Raw genomic sequence first — 26,484 nt, 5'->3', positions numbered from 1 at the left:
CGCCGCCGGTCCAGTGCACAGCTCCAGCCGTGCGCGCACCCTCCCCCGGGACCTGGTGTCTCGCGCCTGCCGGGGTGGACTGGGTGCAAAATACGGAGCCAGGGAGCGCGGAAGGCGGCCGCCCGCCCCCTTTCTCGGCTCAGCCCCAGCACATCCTGTGCACAGGGGGCGGGCCGGCCGGGGCTGCTGCCCTCCTCCTCCTCCTCCTCACCCCCCCTCCGGAATCCTCTCGGCTGCAGCTGATGTAAGGCGATGGGGGGGTTCTGCCGGGAGCGGGGCTTGCTCAGGGAGCTCCGTGCATGGGCAGCGGGGAGGATGCGGTGCAAACATTAGATGCGTTTCCAGCCACGCGCGCTCCGGAGCGGGAGCGGAAAGCCAAGGGGACAGGTAGGGGAAGTAGGCTCCGGTGTGCGGCGCTGAGCGGGGCTTGGCTGCCTCCCTCTCCCTGCAGCGAACGCCAGGCAGACGGGAGCGTTGGTTCGCCTTTGCCCGCTTCGGTCCCTGCCTCGCACGCTCCCCTCCACCGCGGTGTCTAGGCTTGGGGTTGAGGGACTGATTGTAGCAGGGGCAGGGGGGGGCATGAGTGTTTCTTTATATTTTGCTCCTCCAGGCTTGTTGCAGCGGAGAAAGCCCTTCCTTCAGGGATCCCGACATGAGTTCTGGTCCTTTCCCACTGGCAATAACCTTGGGGTTCTGGCTGGCCATGCAAAGGAGGCAGGATTAGTGCATCTTTGCAAGACCAAACTCGCAGCTTGAACGGATCCTTCCACTTGCTGCACAAGCTTTTTTGTTTTAAATTAAATTCTTCTTCTCACCGTTATTGCCAGCTGAGCGGATCACTGTAGTTTTTCATGGGTATCCGGATTGTGTCAATGCAGGGTGGTGTGTGACCACTGTGTGTTTTTTAGCGAAGAGTAACTTTGTTTTGAACAATGGGAGTCTGCCTTTGAAGGTTTATTTATATTCTTTAATACAGAAAGAGAGCACTATTATTAAATAGAATATGTGTGTGAATATATATATATGTGTATGCATGTATTAGCTCTGTGTGTAAAAAAAAAAAAAAGTCCAGTCTAATTTACATAAATGTATCAACATAATATTTTTATATTATAACTTTTAAACCAAGATGTTGACTAAGGTTGCCATTTTGCCAGCAATAATATACGTATTAGACTTTGAATTATGTACAGACACCTGTTACTTAATCCTGTTTATCCTTGTCTATTATTGTTATCCAACCTTAGTCATCGTTTTATCTCTGAAAGTAGAATACAAATATGGTTCTTCTAAAAAGGATGCTATGCAGGTATACAGTAAGGACAGAGGAGATTAATGGATATCTCAGGTGATATTTTTCCGAAGAGAGTAATTCTGGAAAATAGCTGGAAAAAAAATCTTTCTCTCAGAGGTAGGTTTATGCTGCATGCAGAGATGTGTGTGTTTGGTGAGAGGTGTTCAACTTTAAAACAATCAGCAGAGGATATGCTAAACGATTTACAGACTTTGTTTTTGTAAATAATGTGTGCAGTATGTTTGCTTAATAGTGTTATGTTGCTTAGTACTCGCTGAACTTCACTTTGAAAGTGTAAAATTTATAGGAATTTATGGTTAAGGATCTGAGTTATTGTTAATTATACAGAAAAATATAACATACCCTAATTATACAAAAGAATAGAATGAATGGTGTCCTTACAAATAGACAATCATATTATGTAAGCTTACTTGACTAGTGTATAAAGTGTTTACCGAGACAAGGAATATTATTTGAAGAGGTTTTCTGTAAATTAACCTCTAAAAAGTATAACATTTATTGTATTTACAGTTTTCTTCCAGATCACAGGTACATAACCAGGCCCTTATATGACAGAAGGGTTACTATTATATACAGCTGTGCATTTTTGTATCATACAGAGGCGGTTTATAAATATTAATTGGAAACAGACTCATTCTTTTCTGTTAGTGATAATTTAATAATGTAATTAAAATAAATTCCAAAACAGTATGTCACAGGTAAGATTAATTGCCAATTACAATGAGATTTTAGGTATGGCCATCTAATTCTAGGAAGGAACAAAATGATCGGGAAATATAAAATTGTACGCATTTCATGCATGGAAACTTTTTTACAACTGCTAATATTACTCTGCCCGCAAATATCAGGTTTGAGTCGTCTTTTGATGATCTCACTAAACACCCGGTATTCATCTAAAAGTCAAACCTCTGGTGAAAATATAACTCTTCAAGTAGCTGTCAAAACAGAACTTTAAGACCTGATTTGATCACTGGGTATGGATTCCTATCTGGTGGAGTAACAATGCCTTTTATTTTATAGGTGTACGCCCACACATAAGAGCTTTGTTCTAAAACAGAATTTTTTATGCAGTGAATTGAAAAATAAAATGCATAATCTATTCTGTAAGCTCTCTCGCTCTGTCTCTGTCTCTGTCTCTCTCTTTCATATATATAATTTTTTTTTTTTTTTTGCGAACAGAGGAAAGCACCTAGAGGGAAAAGAGATAAAGACATAAGAGAGGCTAAAGAGAGAAATTCCATCCTGGCTTCTCTTACAAATGCAGGAAATGCACAGCAGACAGATTTGTATCTCATTGTTATATACCACCCAAAATCCAGTCACTAGCTGTACCCTTCTGTTTCCATCTCTTTTTAAAAAAAAAAAAAAAAAAAAAGACCAGTTCTTTTGACCTGATATACAGTGCTGACTTCTGTTGCTGACTTTGGCCATTTGTTCCAGTAATGTCTTGCACTTAGACCCCCTCTATGAGTCTGTCAAATCCATCCACTTATAACAGAAATATTAGAACAGTTTCTTGTTTAATGTACCAAATATTTAAGGTACTGCTTTTGTAGGAAGTGATGACTTTATTTTAAAATCAGATTTAAATACCTTATATTTCTAACTCTTGTAGGTATAATTTCCATCCTTCTCATGATTATTCACTTTGGTTTCAATATTTCCTTTGCATCAGCTTGAACTTTTTTGTAATCTTGTAGCTTTATGATTCATTTTCATTTGTGGTTTTACCTTATGAATTATATCCCATTCTCGGTCGTCATTTGCAGAATAACTGATTCTGATAATTTTAGTGTAAATGTTTTGCTGTTGAAACTGAAGTGAATGCTGTGCAAAAGATGAAGCCAACCATCTTATGAATGAGTGCCTATCTAAGAAAAACAGTACCTCATTTGTCTTAGGAAGAGTTTGACTTCCTCCATATTTTAAAGCATCTGTCCTACAGTATTCTGGGAATTGTTGGAAAATGTGGTAGAAGTCAAATTTCCTAAGTCATAAAATTGCAGGATGCTTCAAACTGGTTGGTTGATAGTAGTGACCATTATCAAAAATTGCACAAAACTGCATTTCTTATTGGGCTAATCAATAGTAAAGGCTCAGTTCCACCCTCAGATTAAAGGGTGGATTGGACTACTGTGACCACTTGGAGCGTGAGTGAGAGGTTATGGGCTCCGCTGCCAATTGCTGATGACAGCTGGCTGTATATCTCATTCTCCACTATTGCAACCACTGGCACTAATAAGATGTTATAATACCTCCAAAAGATCAGCTCTTGGACAAAGAGCAGCTGGCTCAAATTCAATGTAGGCAAGATCAGAGTCATGCTGGTTGGCGGTGGGAACCCTTTGAAGAGCTAGCCAGTTCTCTGATCCTTTCTTTCTTTTGAAGGCTCACAGCCCTCATTCAAAGTAGTGAGAAGTCTTTGACTCATTACTGAACTTGGATGAGCAGGTAGCATCAAAAACCAAAAGTGCCACCTTCACGTCCAGCTTGCTAGGAAACTCCACCCTTTCCTTGTGGATAAGGATGTAGCCCCAGGGATCCAGGCTTTTGACACCATCGGGCTGGATAACTGTAATTTGTTGCATCTGAAGCTCTGTGTGTGTGTGTGTGTGTGTGTTTGCGTGCGAAAACAGTGCACGGGTTTCATCTGGCACGAGATGTGGCTGTCTGCCTTCTCCATGGCTTATGGTGCCATGAGCACATCAAGCCAGTGCTTCTATCCCTGCACTGGCTTCCAGCCCTTTATCCACTGCTATTCTAGGTCTTTGATCCTAATCTTGGAACAATTGATGGATCATGTCCCAGCTATGTCAGAGACCCCCATCACCATCTACAAGCCACAAAGACGTCTGTGTTCCTCTGGGACAATGCCGATTGCAGAGTGAAGTGTGCGTAAGCTCGGAGATAGAATAATTTCAGTTGAGGGCATCTATCTATCGAAAAACTTCGAGGAGATGAGGAATCCAGAATTTGAATTTCCTTGTGAAATGCTGGGAAACTGTCATTTCTGATAAATCTTTGACTCTATAACCAGACCAGCATTCACATCCTCACCTTTCCTTTTACCTCTTTCAAAAAAAGAAACCTACCCAAAGCAGGATGTTTTTTAATAAACCAAAAAGGGAGAAGCACAAGAGATTCCATGACACCCATCGGCAAAAGTGGGCATCATACTTCCTAGTGTGTTTGTTACGGAAGATGTAGAGCTACTACAGTGGTGAGTGGCAGTACAAAGCCCTAAGCTAGGATAGTTTGGTGCCATTTCTTTTGTGTTTTCTCAAAATGGAGGCCAGGTCTCACTCTTTGCCCAGCAAGAACAGTGTCTTCTGGAGCTCTAGAAAAACAGTTGCTAGGCACGTGAGGCAAGATGGTGGTGGGTGATTTGCCCTTCGGTCGTCTTGTAGAGAGCCCAAGACTGAAATCAGTGTCTGATGGAATTTTTGCTGCAGTAGTCCTGCACCCAGCCCTAGCCTCTGAAGAAGCCTTTACGTGCAGTATTTGAGGATAGTGGCTGGGTCTGGGTTTGGGACTGGGGTGTTTTTAATACTTCTATGCTGAGCTACTCCTCCGAGTTGCAGCACCAGACCATGAGAAGGAAATCTGCTCCCTGTGCAGACTGATGACCCTTGTGAAAGCTGAGTACCCTGCATAGTTCCCTGTTAGTTGGTGTATTGATAGATGAGAGGCTGATATGAAATACTTTTTTCTGACCATTTGGTGGTGGGATTATACTCTTGTTATTTTTATGCATATTTGTGTGTCTGAGTATACATGCGTGCATGTATATATCAGAATATATTTATATGCACACACACGCACACATGTTCTTTCTCTTTAGTATATATGTATTAGCAAGACAGGGTGGGTGAAGTAGTATCTTTTACTGGACCAACTGCTTTGTATTCATCATTAACCTTCATAAGCACTGCTGTCAGCCAGACATCTATTGTGTGTATGTGTGTTTAATAAATACATTTCTGGAAAAGGAAGTCTATACACAATTTGAATATCAAACAGTCTGCTCTTAAATACTCATTCCACATCAGTTCCTTTCTCTAAGTATTTCCTCACCAAAACGTATGCAAATCATTGGTAAAGCTGGGGGTTGCTTTTCATATATATAAAGCCTCTCATTTGTGTTCCAATTCTCTTTTCTACAGTCGTATAAACACGGGAATGGTTGTGAAGAAGGAGACTAAGGGACAGCCCAATGATGGAATTTTGGGCAGGAGAGGCTGGGATGAATGAAGAGAGTCCAGGTGGCCTTTTCTCTTAGGCATTCACTAAAAAGCTCCTTGTTGGTTTCCCATTCCTGTTCTCTTTTTCTGGAGATAGTCCAGTATGCTTACCCTTTGCCTGCTTGAGAATGCCCTGTCTCTCAAGCCTTTTTTTTTTCCATCTTGAATTTGCACATGTGCAGAGATATGAAAAGTGACTCTGAACATGTATCCAGGACAGATCTTCCCTCCTCTTCTTTTGATTAGTTCAGGAAGTTTTTCCATGCTCCGGATCCTGCCCCCATGCCTACTTTAGGACATCAGTATGGTGGAGCGGCCACCAAAATGAAAAACAAGAAATGATAGAGTTTCTAACCATAGCAATAGCTTATCCATCCCTTGAAATTCATGAAGTACAATAAAAGTAACAGTTTTAGTTCCAGTGCTGCCTTGCAAGTCATTTTTTCTTTTAGACTAGAGATGGTAAGGACATATTATTACAATTTACTCATAACACTTACAAGAATTGAAAATGAGTGCCGTAGTGGGAGGAAGGAACAGGGACCATGAGGTACTCACTATAACGACCCTTAAAAACACCTCTGTGGAGGGTCCTGTCCAGGAAAGGAAAGCTGTTTTTTTTGAGAGCGTAGGGGGAAAAAGGCATACACTTGCAGTAGAGCTGTTTGCACAAAGGATAGTGGGGGATCAGATCCATGAAAGGAGCGGCTGTGTGATCCTCTCTGGTGGTGGAGGGAAATGTATGTTGCCCAAAAAGTTGATTGCAAGGCAGTAGGAGGACTGCTGGATGAGAGCTTTTATTTCAGATAGAACTCTAGAGGATTGGTGCTGTGGGCTAAGATTAATTGGCCTCTCTGGTGTCTGAGAGCAGCAAGAAACAGTCAGTGTAATTATTTCAGCCTATTTCATGGCCTGCGTTACTTGTGCATCACTTGGCTAGGAAAGTATGCCCAGGAATGTTTTTCATGCGTTAAATGACAAGACAGAAAGGATGAAATTTGATAGCAGGTATATCAGAGCAGTCTGCAAATTAGTTGCTGCAGCTTGGCATATGAGCTGATAGATGCCGGCTAATGTAAATACTTTGGCCTTAGTGCTCAGTATGTAATTTCTTGTAGTAAAGATCTCCCATATGTGTTTACGTTGCAGGTGTTGTGTAACTCTTGGAAAACTTCCTCCCCATTCCGAGTCTGTTCATATGGTGTGGTCAGCCCTGTTGACTGGTGAGCTTCCTCCCTGAAGATGAAAATTATGGGTACTTTTTTGGATGGCGAGGGGAATGTGATGCTGAAGAATAATAGAGATCCAAAGAGGGCAGGCTAGTGAGGAGCCTTGGCAGTTGCGTTTTGTGGTGGTGAGGTGGAAGAGGGAAGGGACTGGTGGGGCTGGGGCAGAGGTGGACACTTTCTCACTCAGGCTGGCAGCTATAAGGACCCAGGAAGCTCTTCCCACAGCTCCAAAGCAGCATAATCAGCTCCTGCCAATGCATTTTACACTAAAACCCCATGTTCTTGCTATAGAGGGGCCACTCATCTCCTGATTTCTCAACCTCCAGCTGATCTCAGCTTCCGTCTCCAGATCCAGAGAAGCTGGCAATACGTCTGGCATCTCAGTCTGGCTCCTTATCCCACTGGTTTTCTCTGTTGCATCCTCCCTGTCTATCACTAGTGCAATGCATGGCATCGCTGTGTTGTCTGCACATGCCTCAGGTAGGGAAAAGAGGTGAGTCTTGAGGGCTTGTTCCAGTTCATCATAAAAGGGGCAAATTTTCTGAGCTGGACTGAATGCTGTTGTCCTGGGCCCATACACACAGGAACTCTAGCCCCCTTTACGCTCTCTTGGTCCTGGATACTGCCTGTCATTGTGCCACCCTCAGTTGGTCTCTTTGCCACCTGGTCATACGCTGGATTTTGAAAGTGACTGAATTCAGCTGGTCCTGGCACCTTTCTATCCCCATTCTGATACCAGAGCCTGCACATGTGCCTTGGGCCAGTTGGCAATGTGCTCGTAAAATGGCTTCCTTTGAGACATGCTGGTGATAGAATCAGATTAATTTGCAAAGAATAGAAGTTATTTACTGTGAAAACAGCATGCAATTAAGCGCGAGGATCATTGTACTCGTAAATGGCCTCTGACTAAGAGCAGACCCCTACGGTGGAATGTGGGCTGATATCTTAGCTAGGCAAAGAGAGGAGTATTTGCATATTTGCAACTATTATGGAAATTATCTGCATGCACGGGTGGAGAGTGGCATAGAGGAGAAGCACATGGTGGTTAACTTTGATACCAGTCTGATTCAAATGGTGGTGCAACACTGGGGGAACTTCTGTGTTTGGGCACAAGTTGTTTTATAGATGTGCTGTGGGTTGGCACACCACATTTCTCTACTGCTGCCAGAGCTTTTGGCTCCATTACATTAAGTAAAAGACCCTCTCGGATCTTCCTGATCTAGGATTGAAAATAGTGCAGCTGCTTGTCTAGATGAGACCAAACCATTTTCAGCAGTTGCATGGAAAGAGTGACAGAGACCTGCAGATCATTCTAGCCTCTAAAGGTATCTCTTCCACCATTTCCGCCTGCCTCTGAACTTTCGGAAATTTATGTTGTGCTGCCCATATTGTATGTACTATGCAGCTAAAGCAGAAGATCTAAGTTTGCATTGCTGGTAGTCTGGCATCTTCTACAAGTGGTAAGTTCATTTAGAAGAAGCCGTGTTTCTTTACAGAAGAAGTATGTACTAAGGAATTGAAACCTCCAAAAGTAACTTTCTGGAGTCTAGATAGGTTTGGAAATCCTATATCTTGCTGCTGAGGGTCTTCAGTCTATGTGGTGATAAAAGAGCTGCTGCATGGAGAGGTGAAGGGTCTGAGAGTCTGGGCTTCCAGCCTGAGCCCAAACATGGACACTGCAATTTTTAGACCCGTAGCCCGAGCCCAAGTTAGCTGACTTGGGCTCTGAGACTTGGTGTCAGGGTTTTTTTAACACAGTGTACATGTTAAACAACTGATTTCCATTTCACTGATGCTTCTCCATTTCGCATGCCTAGCCTTTCCCTGACCTGCGGCTTCAGAATATGAGTTTTAAATTGACAATGCTGACATTCTACCAGGTTGGTCTACTCAGTTGTGGATTTTTTCCCCCTGCCTTTCAGAGATAAGTGGTCATTTCAGAACTTGATTGGATATTTTTTTAATTCTGCTTTTTAAGGTAAATGGTGATTTCAGAGCGTTGTTGTGACAATTTTTTCTATGGATAGGTCCCTACCAGCATTCCTACTACAGGCAACAAGAGTTGGTTGTGTTAAGAACAGGGCTTCATTTATGAAAGTGTGACTCTACAAAGCAAAATAAAAGTTGATATTTGCAATGGCTCTTTGCCATGTAAGCATGTGTATTTTTCAAAGGGCAATTCTTCCTGTATTTTAAAACAAATGTTTGGGGAAAATAATGTGTATGATTAGTTTTGACTCTGTATGAATTACGTGAAGTTAAAAACAGGTAAAACCTTGTTACTGGCAGGAATGATGGTCTTTAAAAAATGATCTTTGTAACACTTAATCATCAAAATCACTTGAATTAATTTATCAGGGAATATGTGCACTGATTTGTACCTCTTTGCCTTCGTTGTGCTTTACCTAGTAGTAGCCCGGGGTCCCCTGAAATCTTAGAGTCCCATGACATTTTCATGTCTGTTCCCATTCAGCCCACCTCTACCCACAATAAAACATAGATAATTTTCATAATATTCAGTGTATCTCATTTTTGGGATGTCTTATATGTGGAAACCATCGGTGGGCTTGTCTGGTTTACTAAAATCATGAGAACTCTGGTAGCTTAAAATTATTAGTTTGAAATGATTAATGTTAATGACTAATCTTCAGTGACTCTAGTTAGTACTATGTATTGTAGGGACAGGCAACGGAAATCTGGAAAACTTGTTTTTCATATTCAAAGGCAGCCATGACAGATACACAGGGGATGATATTGCTGGTTTAAATGTTACTTTATACAGATTTAAAAAGTTGGATGCCTCCCATTTTAATTTAGTTTGGGAATATTCTATATGCACTTGCAGAGAAACTTTCATTAATACTCTGTTCTTCATAATGGGGTTGTTTTCTTTGCAAATATCATTTTAGTAGAACAAAATGTAATAAAGATTTTGAGTCATGCAAAATTACCTTGGCATTTCTTTAGCCTCAGTTTTTGGGTTATTTTCTATTTCCATTTTCTTATTAAAGTTTGATGTTTAAAAAAGATAACTTCTTCCTCTTAGCAGCATTTAAATTTAAATACCATAAATAACCTTCATGAGGAATTCAAATATTTTAAACAGGGAATTGAGGATAACAAAGGGATTGGTGTTCACACAGTTTCTGATGAAAAGCTGTAGAACCTATTAATGTAGGAAGGAGTGAAAATTATCTGAATATGAAAGATCCGTTTTTACTAACAGGTGTGTAGGCCTTTGGTGTTTGTTAGGCAAAGCATAATAAGATCAGGATTTACAAAACTTTTAACATCTTTTTCATTCAAAAAAAAGAAGAGTTTGCACGGTGATAATTTCTATTGTAAAACTGCTTAACTTTTGTAATCCATAAAACTGGAATACCAGTGGCTAATGTATCCACTCAGTTATTATTTCCCCCCCCCCCCAGGTGTTTGCAAACCTGTCAGGCAGTGGAGTGGGTTGAAAAGAATTGATTCTTTAGTTTTTAAGAAAGGAAATCAATTGTCAATTAATATTTAAAAAATCATTTAAATGAATCATTCCTTAAAGGCAACTGGAAGGTGGACCAAATCTCCCTATACAATCACTGCTTTTTTATATTGTACAACTTAAATCAAATTTGTTGTACAGGAGGCACTACATATTTTGCTGAACTGAGCAACCTGAAAGTCCAATTGGTATGTAGCACTTTTTTCATAATAAAGTGCTGTTTTAACAGTAAAATTTGGCTCCATATGATCAACAATATTTATTAGCGCAGGGGTAGGCAACCTATGGCACGTGTGCCGAAGGTGGCATGCTAGCTCATTTTCAGTGGCCCTCACGCTGTCTGGGTACTGGCCACCGGTCCGAGGGGCTCTGCATTTTACTTCAATTTTAAATGAAGCTTCTTAAACATTTTTAAAACCTTATTTACTTTACTTACAACAATAGTCTAGTTATATATTATAGATTTATAGAAAGAGACTTTCTAAAAATATTAAAATGTATGACTGAGACATGAAACCTTAAATGAGAGTGAATAAATGAAGACTTGACACACCACTTCTGAAAGGTTGCTGACCCCTGTATTAGGGTATTCTACATTCTGTTATACCCATGTAACCTCAGCCAGTGCTCTAGTACGTAGCCCAATGCTGAGGGCATAATTTGGCCCTGACATGACCAACTTTACACCATGGCCTGCCTGCTCCAAGAAGAATGGAACTTCTATGAGAGTCTGCCCTTTGTTTTATATTTATTGGTATCATGCTGGGGGTTGGATTTCTGAATCTGCTCTTCTATCAAATGTCATCATTTAGCCTCAAGCTTTCAAAAGTGCACATGGATTTTGGCTGCCTCTGTGGGTTTTTATTTTTGTTTTTTTGGGGATTTCTAACTTTAGGCATTTTGGGCTTGTTTTCTATTCTGGACTTTTCTACTAACTCATTCTGGACTAGATTGTAAGAGAGCAATCAGGCTGGTGTAATGGGCTGCATAGTAATGGGCACTGTACGTGGCGTATCTAGGGAAGGACATTGTGATCTGGTTCATCTGCTGCTCTGGGAGGGAGTAAACTGCATGCATGTTTATACCCAAGCCAGTGTATGCTGCCCGTTGTGCCAGTGCAGCGATGCCTCCTGGCATGTTGAAGGTAGTGCCAAGTTTCCATCCATTTCCTGCCCCATTCCATTCCCTCTTGCTCACTCGTGCCAGGGTGAGGTGAGGACATAGTGGCTCTGTGGAGCCTGTCTCTACTTCCCTGCTGCTACCTCTGTTTATGTTGCTCTGCTAGCCAGGCCACAGTATGGTCCTGTGTGAATTTGGACAAATCACTAAGTCTCTCTGTGCCTCAGACTTTCCATCTGTAAAATGGGTATAACGACACTTACCTCATGTGATTTTTGTGAGGCTTGTTTAATACTTGACTGTAAATTGCTTTAACAGCCTCATATGAATGGGGCTACTGTATCTATGTACTATTTTATATCTGTATAATAAATGCTGCTAATAACTTAGCAGCCGTTTAATGATACACAGCAGTTCTGCACGAGAATGTGGGACAGAGAATGAAAAAAGGGAACTTGTATTCAGTAGAAAACATAGGGGATATGTAGAAAAAGTAGAGGATACTTAATTGCCTGTCTCACAATTAGACACGAGGAAGGAAAACCAACCTGACTCTTGCAAAAAGTGCCATGCAATATTTAATGAGGACAAGAGGCAAGGATGTTTTTCTTGCCTCTCCTCTGAAAGTAAGTTCCTCCAAACAACACAATGACTCTAACACCCTAGCAGGGCATTGGTTCAGGAATGGCTCAGAAGGAAAGTACCATCTGTTGAAGAAATCATCAGCATCTTTTGTTTCTCTTTGGGGGCTCTACGCTCAAGAATTGACCAAGCCAAACCTTTCTTAGCTTGTGAGACCTGATGAGAGAAGTCTTTAGTCTGCTTAATTTTGCCTTCAGAACTTACCTTGCTGAAAGCGGAATACTGTATTTTTGACAGCTCCATATTGGTTCTCTGTCTCTCATTATTCCTGCTAAAGCAGTGTTTCTCAAACTGGGGTTGCCGCTTGTGTAGGGGAAGCCTCTGGCGGGCCAGGCCAGTTTGTTTACCTGCCCCGTCTGGAGGTCCGGCTGATCGCGGCTCCCACTGGCCACGGTTCGCTGCTCCAGGCCAATGGGAGCTGCTGGAAGCGGCACGGGCCAAGGGACTTACTGGCTGCCGCTTCCAGCAGCCCCCATTGGCCTGCAGCGGTGAACCGCAGCCAGTGGGAGCTGTGATCGGCTGGACCTGCAGACTGGGCAGGGTAAACCAGCCCGGCCTGCCAGGGGCTTTCCCTACACAAGCAACGACCCCAGTTTGAGAAACATTGTGCTAAAGTCCAATGTAATTTATATTTACTCAGCTCAAGGTCAATCTATTTCTGACATTAGCAAAGAGGTAACCTGCATATTCACTAAAAAACAATCATTTTCAGCCAAACGATATCCCAATTTATGTGAATGGCTGTCACAGATGCACAGGTTGTGCATCTAGAGAAGCATTTTATTTTTTAAGGATGGGAAGAAAATACTAGATTTATCAATTTCCTAACTTTATATTTAAATTAACTAGATTTCCTAACTTTAAATACCAAGGCTGATGTCATTTCTTGAAAATCCTTAACTTAGTTCAATTTTCCGAGCTCTATAGGGCAAAATATAGCTCAAAATAACGATAGTTAATCTACTGATTCTGGTAGTAGCTATATTGCTTAGAGAATGTAATGATTTGTGACACTTGCAGTTTAGGACCACGGCTTAAAAACAATTTTATATTATCCTGTTTGATAGTATTTTAACAATTGTAGCATCCAGTTCTTTTCTCAAATCTACTGCACATTGCAGAAACTGCTGCTCAACTTGGCTGATTCCTTTGTTTCAGATAGGGATTTGCACCTATGACTACAGCTGGCATAGGTTAAACACCTAGCCAAAAAAATAATCCCAACGCTTGTCCGATCCATCTGTCTTGACAGTGGTGGAGATGAAGGCTGTTTGTGCTACGTATGATATGATGCACAGCAGTCTTCTTAAAGGTGAAGTGACCAAGGAAATGGATGCACATCCTTGCAGCATCTCTCTACAAATATTTGCTAAAGTACAGGCACAATGTAAATATCAGAATTTAGGAAGTTGGAATCATCCTTGATTCTCATTCCATATTCCGAACTGTAAGATCTCTTGGGCAAGTGCTATATTTGTGTTATTTATTACACAAAAGCCCTTTCTCTTTTTATTTATTTATGTTTGGGGTCTTTAGGTACTATTGCAATAGAGGTAATAAATACACTGCTTTGAAGCTTAGGACAGATTCCACATACTCTGTGCAAGTTAAAGGATAACAGTACCTATGTCGTTCAGATCAGCAAGCTGAAACTTCTAAAGATAAGCAGCGCTCAGCATGAACAGAACAATTGGGAGTCTTGAAATTCCAGGTATCTGGGACTTCCTTTTCAGCACCATATGGGTTACAGGCGATTAGGGCCATGTATGTTGGCAAAGTTAAAGGAATCCTATTCAACTTTTTCTTAACTATGCTATGGAAATTAAAATAGTACAAGCTCAGGGATATGAACAATACCACATCTGGGCAAGCTATCAGGAGTGCAGCATAATTTATGGGACGAGGCAGTGCCTGAACTAGTTGAACTTACATTTCACATGCTACTAAAGGCCCCTAAAGGTTTCCTTCATTAGGAAACCAACCTGATTTTGGTTTGACTTTTGGTAATAGCAGAGCTGCAGTATCTTTGGGCTTGGGAAGGGTCTGGGATATTGCATTTATGGAGCAGTTGAATGTTTTGTGGCTTCTGGCACAAATGTAAAAGTGTTTCAAGCAGTGTTAGTTCTAGCTCTGAGGATTCCCTTTGTAAACTTTCAAGTTGGAACATAACTCAAGAGCACATTCGTTCTGTGTTTGGCAACAGGAACTAGGCCGTTAGAATCAGCAGCACATGCTTAAAGGGACAACATCGGTTTGGAATCAAGTCTGTTTGAACAAAGAGTAAAATACCCTCCAGTACTGAACCTGCCACTGAATCCCTGTTCCAATTCTGGTTGCTTTACAGTCACATTTTTCTACTTTTTAGGAATGGTTTTTCTCTTCCGTGTTGTGTAAAGACCCACAAAAATGCTGGGTACTGATTAAATAACTACACAGGGGCAACAGTACAACTGACAGGCACAAAATGCAGTTAGATAAAGTGAACAAAGTAGAAAAAAATATTTTTCCTCTCAAAGCCCTTTCAGCTACAGTAAGGTTCTATGCTGTTAACAACATTATTTGTGTTGTTATAATGCCTAGGAGCCCCAGTCAAGAATTAAAGCCCCATTTTGCTAGGTACTGGATAGGCATAGATAGGTGCTCCTTGCCTCAAAGATCGTACAGTCTTAAGTGTAAGATAAGGCAACAAGTATCTACTCCTGATGGACAGAGGGAACAAGGAGACAATCAGAAAAGTTAATTAGGAGCAGTCAGAGCAGACCAGCTGCCTGGCCATTGGATTCCATAGTACCTGTGAACAATTTTCGGTCAGAAATGTTATTTTAAGTGGATGACATTCCTAGGTCTAAGGCTAGCTATTGGCTGGAAACTGACTGGAGCAGGCTGCCTTAAAAAAGAATTTTGTTTGAATGACGTCTTCAGGATCAAGCCCAGTGTGTTTGCACAGTGAGGATGTGCTGCACAGATGTGTGACACCCAGTTCTGTTTGCTGAACAAATAAGAAATTAAACTGATGGCTCGTGCTTTGTTCGTTTATAGGGATCAGCAGACAGTGAGAGAATCTGGCCGGATAGACCTGACTTGAAGATTCCATACCCAGAAATATCTTCCGAGGTTTTAAGAAAAGGTGTTGTGCTTACAGTTTAATATTTAAATACCATGTTAAATATTTGATATACCTTAAGGTTCTTTCTGTGAATTTTAACCAGCAATAATAGAGGAATGTTGTTTATTACTTTCCATATTGCTAGTTCACAGTAATGGCACTTTTAGCAGGTTGATGACTGTTAGGCTCAGAAATAGCATTTATAATACGATAAAATTATTCTGAAACACATTTTTTGTTGTTTATTCATGGTAAAAATTGCTTTTTTGCATGTCAGACTGCTGACCAGAGCAAAATGTGTTTGCTTGGAATGGATATACGTTCTGGGTGAAAATGACATGTTCTCGTAGCCTATGTATGGAAAGAAAAGAAAATTAGTTTAGTTTAACCCAGTTATTTAATTTCCACTTTGTGTAGAATCCACTTAAATAAAATTTTCTGGCAGCTCTGTCTTGTGATGGACATTATAAAGTAATGTCACTTAGAGTCAGATTCATATGAAATCAGTCTTGGTTGTTGGGAGTGGGTGGTTGGGTGGGGGGTGGGAATGGAAGCAACACACATATAATAAACTAAATTTTACTGCGTTCCCTTTGCCATTGTTGAAAATATTTGTTTGAATACAACTTCCTTTCACCAGCTCCTCCGGGATCCTACAGTGAGGTAATAATTCTGTGCTGTAATATTCTGCTGGCATGAAAATTATTATGAATTCACCGCTGTGTGATCTGATAAGAGGGGCCAGGAGGGAGGAAGCCCGACAAGCATAAGTAGCTTTAGAATTAGAAAAAATTATCTTAAAAAAAAAAAGTGAAAGCTGAATGAATTTGTCTGATACCTTTGAAAATGTTCACCAGCATTAAAGCTTCTCTGTATGAAAATGCCTAATATGGTCATATGTATACTGCCCATTATATTAGGGTTCAGAAAGGCACAGGTATTCCATAACGGTGTTCTGTTCAATGTGACTCTGTACAATGCTGTGTATCCTGTATGATAAATGTCATATATTGTAGTAGTCCCATTAAACATGAAAAATAATCCTGCTTAATCCTTCTCTTTCACTGTCAGTACTATATTGAAGGTAGGGGTAATGGAAAATGTAGATCAGAACGTGCCACGTTATGGTTGCTGCTGGTCTACATTTCAGTGTATGAACCCAGATGAACATTCAGCCAGTGTATGAACCCAGATGAACATCAGGAGCATCCCAAACAGAGCTACTGAGCTGTGATAAAGATAAAGATTATCCGGTACATGCTGAGTTTTCTCGGGGGGGAAACTAGCTATTGCACTTTTTTTTTAGTGCCTGAAACTTCCTGCAACAAGGGCCAGATCCAGCCCCCGCTTCAGTCGCTGCAGAGCAGCCTTGTGCTATGGAACTGGTGTGGTTCCTCTGGACTAAGATTGGCTGGTAGGCTGAGGTAGCCCTATGCAGAATGGCTGTGCATCCTGGATGGAGGATTCTTTCCCTTCCTATCACTTACCCTACCGGCTTGTCCAAATCTCCCCAACACCTGACTCGGCCAGTCAGGCTGGGCACTAGGGTCTGGGTCCCTAAGTGACAGTCTGCTTCAAATGCATTCTGAGTCACCTTAACTTCACTCTTGGCTGTGTTGTAGTTTTTCATAAAACTATTGAATTTCATTGACCAAAGCAGAATGAAAGTGTTAGTGCTCAAATGGGCTGGGATTGTTTGTAGTGCTTACAAGTGAAGCCTCGGATTGTTACCTAACTTTCTTTTTTCAATGACTCATTTCAGAGTTTTTGAACTGTGTTTTTTAGGATAATTTTGGTTCTAAAGAACTACTACAGATACTCTATACACATCAATGTTTCTTTTTTTTTAAATTTGGCATTACCAAATATAAATAGAATATTTATCCACTCTTGTACTAGTTGGTGCCCATCTGTAGAGCTTTAGTGCAGTGTGTTAGAAAAGTAATTTGACATATGGCTGGAATATAAGGAAGAGTAGAGAGAATAGTGCATTCCTATATTTCTTATGCCTAAAGACAAAGGAGCCTTTATCTTACTCATTATTTTTACCTTTATTTACATTAATTGTCTGAATATAAGTCTTTGGGGAATTTTAGAAATAAAACATTAGCCTGTATTTCTGAGGTATGTTGAAAGTGTATTAGGATCAGGGTTTGTGGTACTGCAGTTTTGTTTATTTTATACAAAAGAGGATCTTATTTATTGCCTGCTTTAAATTATTACATTCTGAGTGATAAAAATAATCCGTTTATTTTAGAAAAATATTAAAAATCCGTTAGACAGTAATGGTTTGCTTATAAACGTCATTAAAAAGGATGCAATCACTGTCATTACAGTCAGTCTGCTTTTCAGTAAGAATAATCCTAAAATTCCAGCCCATCTGGAGAGCCATTAAAAATCCTTTTTCCTGTGGAACTAATCTGGATGTGTCATGCAACCAGTCCATAACCCATTCTGTATAGATATCCAGAGTAGCTTTTGTTTTTCAGACTGATCGTATGCACTCTGATCCTGCTCTGGGAAATGTGCAGGGAGCGCGTGCGTGTGCAGTATATGTTATGTTAATTGCAAGATCGGTGCCAAGCTGTCCAAATGGCAATACCCACCGGCTATACAATTCTTTTTTTTTTTTTTACTGGGAAGGCGGTTTACTTTCTTCACCCAATATGCCTGAACACATATGTCCTTTGTACAGCCAGAGGTGGTTTATGAAAGTGGAGTTTTCTATTGATTCTATCATGGTAATCCTTTTGGCAAAAGCAGACAAAATTCAGTTTTTTAATGTCAGTTTAGAATAACCACTCTTAAACTGGTTCTGCCGAGGTAGAAAGCTACAGTCTGGATAAGGAAATGTACAACAAGGACTTGTCATGCAGAGTAACTTCAGCCATCATGTCATTTGTCATCTACACTGTGTCATATGACTGATACTCAGTTTACTGGAAAATATCTGACTGTGATATTACTTGATCCAGATCCTGTATACAGGGATGCAAGGTTGCGTAGATTCATAGATTTTAGGGCTGGAAGGGATTATTAGGTTATCTAATCCGACCTCCTATATATCAGAGGCAATTACATTTCACTCAGTTACACCTGTATTGGGTCCATTAACTTAACTGATTAAGCATATTATCTGGAAAGGCATCCAGTCTCTATCTGAAGACATTAAGAGATAGAGAATCTACCACCTCCCTTGACAGTTTGTTCCAATGGTTACTCATCCCTTACTTGTGCCTTATTTTTGCATACAAGGAATACAGTGAAACAAACTGAATTTGATGTCTGCATATGAAATTGATGTCTGCATATGAAAACACAGCACTCTGGATGACTGAGTAAAGTGCAGTTCAACCCTGAAAAATGACTTAGCAGAAATGTCTGCAGTGTTGTTGTAACTGTTGGTCTGAGGATATTAGAGAGACAAGGCAGGTGAGGTAATATCTTTTATTCCACCAACTTCTGTTGGTGAGAGAGACAGGCTTTTGAGCTACACAGAGCTCTTCTTCAGGTCTGGGAAAGGTACTCTCAGCGTCACTGCTAAATATAAAGTGGAACAGATTGTTTAGCAGAGGTTGTTAGCTCATATTCCAAGGGACCGTTCAAGGTGGAGTGGTCCATTAACGCCTCTGCAGTCACAGGCCAAAAAAAAAGGGGAGAGTGGGGTGAGTTTAGTGGTTGTTGTAGATGATTGTAATAAGCCGTAAATCCGGTGTTCTGTTCAGTCCATGATTTTTAGTGTCTAACTAAGTTATGAATTTAAGCTTCCAGGCTTGTCTGTTTAAAGTTTTTCACAGGTTTCCTTTGGGGATGAGGACTGATAGGTCAGATATAGAGTGACGGCTTTGTGAAAAGTGTTCACCCACAGGTGATGGGGTGTTTTTGTCTTTTACTATTTTCCTGTGTGAGTTCATTTGAGAGCGTAGAGATTGTCTGGTTTCATCCACATAGTTGCTGTTGGGGCATTTAGTGCCCTGGATAAAGTACTCCACGTGTTGTGATAGGCATGTGTAGGACCCATGATCTTGGCAGGTGTGTTGTGGGGCGTGCTGATCATTGTAGCAGCGGAGAAATGTCTGCTGGTTTTGCATGTGTTTTTCTGGCAGGGTCTGGCGCCACTTTGAGCAATTGTGTCCTGATCTGTGGGGAGTCTGCTTATGATGATGATCTTGGAGAGTTTGGGAAGCTGTTTGAAAGCCAGAACTGGGGATTCAGGAAAGATTTTTGTCATTGAGTATGGATTGACTTGCTCCAAAACAGAAATAAAACCTCCTCCAACTGCACACCGCTAGCAGTCACCTACCACTCCACACTGGAACTTATACAGGGTATCATCAAACAGCTGTAACTCTGGTGCATTATCACCAGTAACAGAGGTGGTTCAGGCCAAATTGTGTACTTGGCTGCTATTAAGTGCCCCTCTGTTTTTGACTTCTTCATATGTGAGGGCAAGGAGACAAAGAAATATCTGGGGTTACGCAAGTGGGTATGACTTTCTCTTTCTGGGTCAGGGGCTACAATTTGCTTACCTTCTTGAAGGACAACCAGAGTTCATGCCACCAGTGGTAGCCAGCCCAGTGCCCTAATAAGTCTGATTTGTGCTGGGGCCTTTTGGTTTTGTGTGTGGGTGAAGACATGGCAGGACTTTGAACGGGAGGAAGTAATTGATATGTGTGTGTAGAATGTATCACAGATGACAGACCAATGTTCCTGGTAACCCTCCGTTGCAGGAATGAGCTGAAGTTTCTCCAAAGCTGCATATAAAACTGTGAAGAGCTCAGCTTTGTCAAAGCAGTAAGCTTCCCTGAAAGCAAAATCTGGCAGTGTCTGTCTTTGGATAAGTGTTGGTAAGAAGCAGAATGGTGACTTAATGTTGTTTTGGTGAGGAAAATTTCCTGGCCACAGGCCTTGTACCAGCTGACACCACTTTATCAAAGAACTAGCAGTGGACAGAACGTATCTTGGGTCCATAAGGTCATTAACAGAGAAACTATAAAGGAAGAATCTGTGAATCTGGTGAAAATTGTCTTGGCCATTTTGGGAACATTGACCATGTATATACCCAAGTATAGAATAGGGAAAGGACTGGCAGTATAACCTGATGGTTCTTTTATTTTTGCCTGTGTGATATGGGACATTGCCAGAGCTGATTTTTAGGGTTATATATGGGTATCTGCGATCCTTAGTGTCCTACAGCCAGAGATGTTGTTTAGCTTCTCTGTCTACATTATCCCAGAGAAACTCTGGAAAGAAGTTTGTCGCATTAAGTGACTGGATGTAACCTCCTCTTCCTGTCTACTATGGATCCAGCCTTTCCATTTCCGGAAGAATCCCTCCTGCTTTTCCACAAATCCTGGGCCCAGTGCACAGTGCAATCTTGGGATTAGTTCTGCAGTGTGCCATGGGATCCATTTGCGAAGCCCGGTGAATCAGCCTCCCTTCATCATTCAAGCTCCAGAGATGCTGAGATGGATAGGCTGCTGTAAGGAGGCTTAAATTGAATGGGTCTGGTCATGATTTCCAGCTAGCGATGGTTGGCTGTTTGCTTCCAGAGCCTTAGATGGGCTACTGGTTATCCAGGGATCGGAACCCTCATGCTTCAGCTGTGCAATGCTATGTATTGTGTAAATCTGAAAGAGAAATATATTTAATGAGGCACAGTGCGTGCTGTCTTCAAATAAATAAATGTTCAGTATGTTGCCCAGTGCCTTCTTTAGTACACGCTATTCAAGCCCTCCTCTGAAGACAGAACATGAATTTTCTCATGGGCTTTTCTGTAGCACTCTAGTATCTGAGTGCTTCACAAACATGAATTCATTTAACTTCATAACTCCACATTTTACGGAGGGGGCACTGAGGGCACAGAATGAGTAAGGTCAAAAGTTTCCACTAATTCTGAATGCCTAAACTGAGATGCCAAGCCCACAATTTTATGGTGTATGTAGGCATCTATAGCCCTATATATGTTCAAAGCACAGCTCCCATGGAGTTCAATTATGAGAAGCGAGTGCCCAACAGTTCTGCAATGCAGATCCTAGGGTCTCAAGTCAGGTACCTAGAAAGTGAGGATCCCATGGTTAGTGACCCCCTTTGAAGAGCTTGGTATGTAGCAAGATATATAGGGTCAACTTATTTATCCCTCCATATTTTATTTTTCTTTATGGCATGAGAGAAGTGAGAACCTTACTTAGGTCATGTCCGTGTCTGCACTGACTTTACAACCAACGATGGTGTGACGATAAACTTGAAGTAGCAGCTGTGGGCTGTTCCGGCGATTGAAATCGATGGTCACTCGGCATTTCCATGAGTGCGACCGAGTCTTCAATCTGGTTCGAAGTTCTTGCCCCAAAGAGTTTACCGTCTCACTAAAAAGACCATTGGAGTTTCTGAGCAGAAACAAGCTTCTGAAAAATACTAAACTGGTGAAAGAGACTTTATTTCTATTTGTACAAAGAAACAGAAGCTGAATTTTTTTTTCATTAAACTTTTCAACGTCAGTCTTGGGCCGAAATGGAACATTAGAAATTTCAGACCCAAAGGTAATTTCCCCCCCCGAAAGGCTATAAATGACAGACGATAGGAATTTTGGGCCAAATTCTGCTGTGTTATATACATTAAGTCTGGAGTAATGCAAGTGACTGGTGGATTTACCCTGGATTTAGACTGGTATAACTGAGTTGAATTTGCCCCAGAATCTCTAGATGCAGAATAAAAATATCCATCATGTGTCTTACAAACTGTTGGAATGATCTGTTTATGTATTAAGATATTATTGTTATGTCTTGCATCATTTTCCCTACAGCAGCATGTTTTGAGTAGTGAGTTAATTATTCTGTGCTGTGAGCTGATTTCACTTGTCCCTAGAAACGACTGTAGAAACTGGGTTAGTCTTCTGTGTGTGATTGTGCAGTAGTGAGACCAATATAAAGGTGCATTGGGGTAAGCAGAGAAGTTGGAGCTATTGTTTTTTTTAAGTAAAGCAAGCTTTTGTTTTCTTTTACTGGAAGAACACATTGTCAATATTTAGTGAAAATGGAACATCCAACCCCCTCAACAGTTATCCCCTCAGATTCAGTTTATATTTCTGGAATGGTTTCAATTCTGGTGGGAATTGCTGTACACCTCTGGCAGCTTGGAGAGAATTCAGTGTAGTCTTCAATCAAGTGATTTACTGTTACTAACAACACAGCCTAAAATCATTGTAACCAACACCAGTATAGGGTATGACTGTGAGGTACTGTGATACAGTTCTCCCTGCATACCTGGCATGGTGGTCTGTGTACCATCAACCCAGAGGCAAACACTGTAGCCACTCCATGACTATGTAATTATTATTGTAGTATCTAGAGTACCAGTGAAATACCAGGACTCCAGTGTGCTAGGTGCTGTACATTGTTATGATCATTAATTGTGTGCATTATGGTGGTACAAGAGCCAACCGAGAATGGGGCCCCATTGTGCTGGGTGCTGTACAGAAACAGTTATGGCACTTACCGTCTGAATAGACCAGACACATTCAGGGCAGGGGGAAGCGTAGAACTCCCAAGCAGAGTGAGCAATGTGATGGTAGCAAATGGCATGTTAGTTCCATGATTTTTTGGGGGGAGGGTTTCGTTAGGCGGGGATCAGCTCAAAGGGAAGGGGCTGAGGGGGATAAAGGGAGAGCAGAAGGTAAGAAAGGCAGGTGTGGAACAAAGCTGAGGCAAAGAGTTGGAGCTGCTCCTATCCCTATGGCTGAAGACTTTGGCTGGCTGCTCTCTGCAGTTCTCCCTCAAGGCGCATAGCTTGGTGGAGGGAAGGCATCATTTGTATCTTAGTGCCCCCTGTAGTGAGGGCACGATGCTCTAGCCCCTAGTAGCTTCCCATAAACACTTAGAGTAGCAGAGGCTACTTTTACTGCAGCTACCAGAAATAAAAAGTGCAGATGTCCCCAGGCTCAGTGCTTTAACGATTACAACAAAAGTCAACCCAGCAGTCCCTCATTCAGCCTCTAGGAGCAGTCCAGTCCTGGGGTATAAAGGCAAGAGTCTCCTTGGGATCCCTCCATGCTGACCTCCTGCTGAGGGTATGTCTCTGCCCAGCCTATCAGTCACAGCTTTTAGGTTGCCCAGCCTTTCCTCCACAGCCGCGTTGCTGCGCTTGCTGTCACATAGCCTCTGGCTGTCTCCTGAGAGTGGTCACCTCTGCCACTTAGAGTGGTGTTCTATTTACCATTGGCATTACGGTGCTCTCTGGTGACCAGGTATTGAACTAGATAACACAGGGTTCTCTGCTACTACAGTATTGTGCATGGTTAAGCAGTTTCGATTGGAGTGATATTCACTTAGAATGCAGTGTTATTCATTTCAGCAAGATGTATATTAAACAAAAATGTGGAGACAGATGTCTAATAGTTGCAACTGTCTGCAAAATATAGACTTGCCAGCAGCCTCATTCTTAGAGCAATTTTGAGGAGATTCTGGTCATCATGCGCTCCCAGATCTGGCCGCTTTGGTGTTAAATAGTTAAAAATGTAATAATAGTGGAAAACATAAAAAAAAGGTTATTAGAACTGGATAGGATAAATGTATTAAACAGTCATAGGTCTTCTTTTTTTATATCACTTTCTTTTCCTCAAGATTTTGAAAGGCACCAGCTCAGAATTAGTCCCAATGACATGCCAAGTGGATACAATGACTTTTGTGATTTTAATTTTTTTTTTTTGCTTTGTAGAAAAAGATTAAATGAAAAGAGAGGAACAAGTAAGCTTTGTACAATTATTTAGGAGTTATTAATACAGATTTATTGGGAGTCATTACAGTGAACTGTATTAATCTGTTTAAACATGACTGGAAGTAAATATTTTAGCAGATTCTAAAATGTGTGTTATTTACCTAGATCACTTCAGATACTTTTGATAACATCATGGTCTCATCTAAATCCAGATTCAGACAGCTTTTTGAAAAGAGATTTTCCTTTTCCCCTTCCCACCCCTATTCCTTTAATTCCTTCCCTGCCTTCTTACTCCAGGAATTACCCCCATATGAGTGTTCATTGTATTTTGAGCTCTCCAGCGTGTGCATGATTTAATGTGCAAATCAGTATGGTGCATTTGTTGTTGGACTGTTTTTTTTTGTAAACTAACAACAAAACAAAAGCAATTTACAATATTCGTATAGAGTGAAATTCACTCGATTTGGAGCAAATCCCTCCTCACCGCTTAAATTCTGAGTTTGTGCAAGAGTGTGCAAGGGATCAGTTTCACTCAGTAAGCAATGAAACTGCTGTGTGGGGTATACTGCAGATACACCTCTGCCCTGATATAATGCTGTCCTCGGGAGCCAAAAAATCTTACCGCGTTACAGGTGAAACCGTGTTATATTGAACTTGCTTTGATCCACTGGAGTGCGCAGCCCCACCCCCTGGAGCGCTGCTTTACCGCGTTATATCTGATTCTTGTTATATCTGGTCACGTTATATCAAGGTAGACGGGTAGTTAAAATATTAAAATGTGATCGGTAGTTAATGAAGGCTCAGTTGGGGGCCTGGCTGTGCTCCCGTACAAGGGAGTAAAGGGGTGGAGTGAGCCACGTTACTGCTCTGTGCTGGCTACCTGTGCTGCATTCCTATGGGCTGCTAATTCCTTTCCCGCACAAGTGGGTGGGGAGTGGTCTGCCAGGGGTGGGAGTGGATGGAGCCTTAGTTCATCCCCCTCTAGTGTACTTGCTTGTGCTGCACAGTCACTTTATACCCTGCCGTAGAGCAAGGGGGAGGCAGAGATGTGAACCTCAGTGTTGAAATCAGATTCCTGTCCTGCTTCTGGGTAAGCAGACTACACACTGAGCATGATTATAAGGTTACAGTCTGGCCTGAATGTTTTGGAAAAAACTGATAGAACATGTCAAAGACTCACCCATAGGCTATGGCTCATATTTTGTTTTTGTTTTGATAACCACTGCATAAGGGAATTTCAAAGTAAGACTAACACCAGTCAACAATGTTTTGATGTAAACTGCAATACTGCACATTGTCTCATTCAGTGGGGGGGGGGAAGGAATGTATTGGAAAAACTATGCCATTTGGAATAATCTATTGTATTTTGTTAGGATAAGCACAGACAAGTTTTTTAATTTGTATAAGCAATGACTGTTCTTTGAATTTGCTGTTTTTAAAATAGGCACGATGTTCTATTATATATTTAATTTACAGCTTTGAGTACTTTCAGATATAGTATCTTTGTTTCTGAAAAAACATCCCTTTTGTTTTTTGCTTTTTAGGGGAAATCAGCAATTTCTCCACCATGGAAACCTCTACAAAGTGATCGTTGGTTTACAAAGGTAGATGTCTTTTCTTTTTCCTTCTTTTTAGCATTTTTTTGTACTGTGTTTGTAGATGACTCCAGTTCAAAATGTAGCTTAATGCTGCTATGCCTTGTGGTTAATGGTAGTGGAAAATGGAACTTATTCCAGAGCAAAGAATAGCTGTTTGGAAATGAGACCAGTAAGGGTCAATGAGCATGGACACACCATTTGCTGCAAATTTACTGAGCCTTAAAATAGCTCCTAAAAGCAACCAGTCCTGACAGTGGTGAATGGGGGCGGAGGGCTAGTGCCACAGATGCCCCCAAATTGCCTAGGCTGTCGGTGCCCCCTTCACTTTTTTGATTCTAAATCCATAGCATCCTGACATTTCCTGGGCTTATGAGACCCATCTTATTCCCAGGCCCGAGCAAGCCACTTTATGAAGCAATCACCAGGCCTCATTCAAGTGTCAAATGTACAGGAAAGAGGCATTAACCCCCTCTGTGGGCTTGTGAGCACCTGCCACTCCCGACAGTTAGTTAATTTTATCTCCACGTAGGGAAAAATCTCACCTGTGCTGCTAGCCTTGAATATTGCTAGTATGCCCCTCCAGCAGCCAGGATCTCACTGTATTTGCTCCCAACATCCAAGAGATGTATGCCATTTAGGCACAATGGTCAGAGGCAGTTCCAAGCAACACTGTCCTGCTTCAACAACTGGTTCCTGGCTGAGTAGGCCAAAAACTCAGACAACCACCACCAGTCTGTCAGGTGTCCTCAAACTGTGTGTAACAGCAAATCATCTGATACCAGCACATGTGGTGGAATTGCCTCCTTCGCATAAACTGATCCATTGGTCTGAAGTGGGCCCCTTTGATGTCTGTCCATGATCATATCAATGTGCATAAGCAAGGGGATGATGATCCAAATGCGAGCTGAATGTAGAACTTATTTCAGTGCAAAGAATGGTGAAATATTAGTGATTGAGTGTGAAATAGATATATTTTATTTTTGATGTTTCTGCAGTTAATAAATGTGTAACAGCATCACCCCGTGAGGCTCT

General features: G+C 41.4%; 1 protein-coding gene across 1 annotated transcript in view; it reads left to right on the top strand.

Annotated features, from left to right (window-relative positions):
* Positions 1 to 260: 260 nt before the first annotated feature.
* The window catches only part of PLCB4 (phospholipase C beta 4), a 319,181-nt gene continuing 292,957 nt past the window's right edge, over positions 261 to 26,484 (top strand). Inside the window, 3 exon segments of the mRNA XM_030558019.1 lie at positions 261 to 387; positions 15,076 to 15,163; positions 25,399 to 25,458. The gene's annotated coding sequence lies outside the window, so the exon portion shown is untranslated.

This window comes from Gopherus evgoodei, chromosome 3, assembly GCF_007399415.2.
Source record: "Gopherus evgoodei ecotype Sinaloan lineage chromosome 3, rGopEvg1_v1.p, whole genome shotgun sequence".
Taxonomy (NCBI): domain Eukaryota; kingdom Metazoa; phylum Chordata; order Testudines; family Testudinidae; genus Gopherus; species Gopherus evgoodei.
This window is presented reverse-complemented; position numbering and strand designations above follow the sequence as displayed.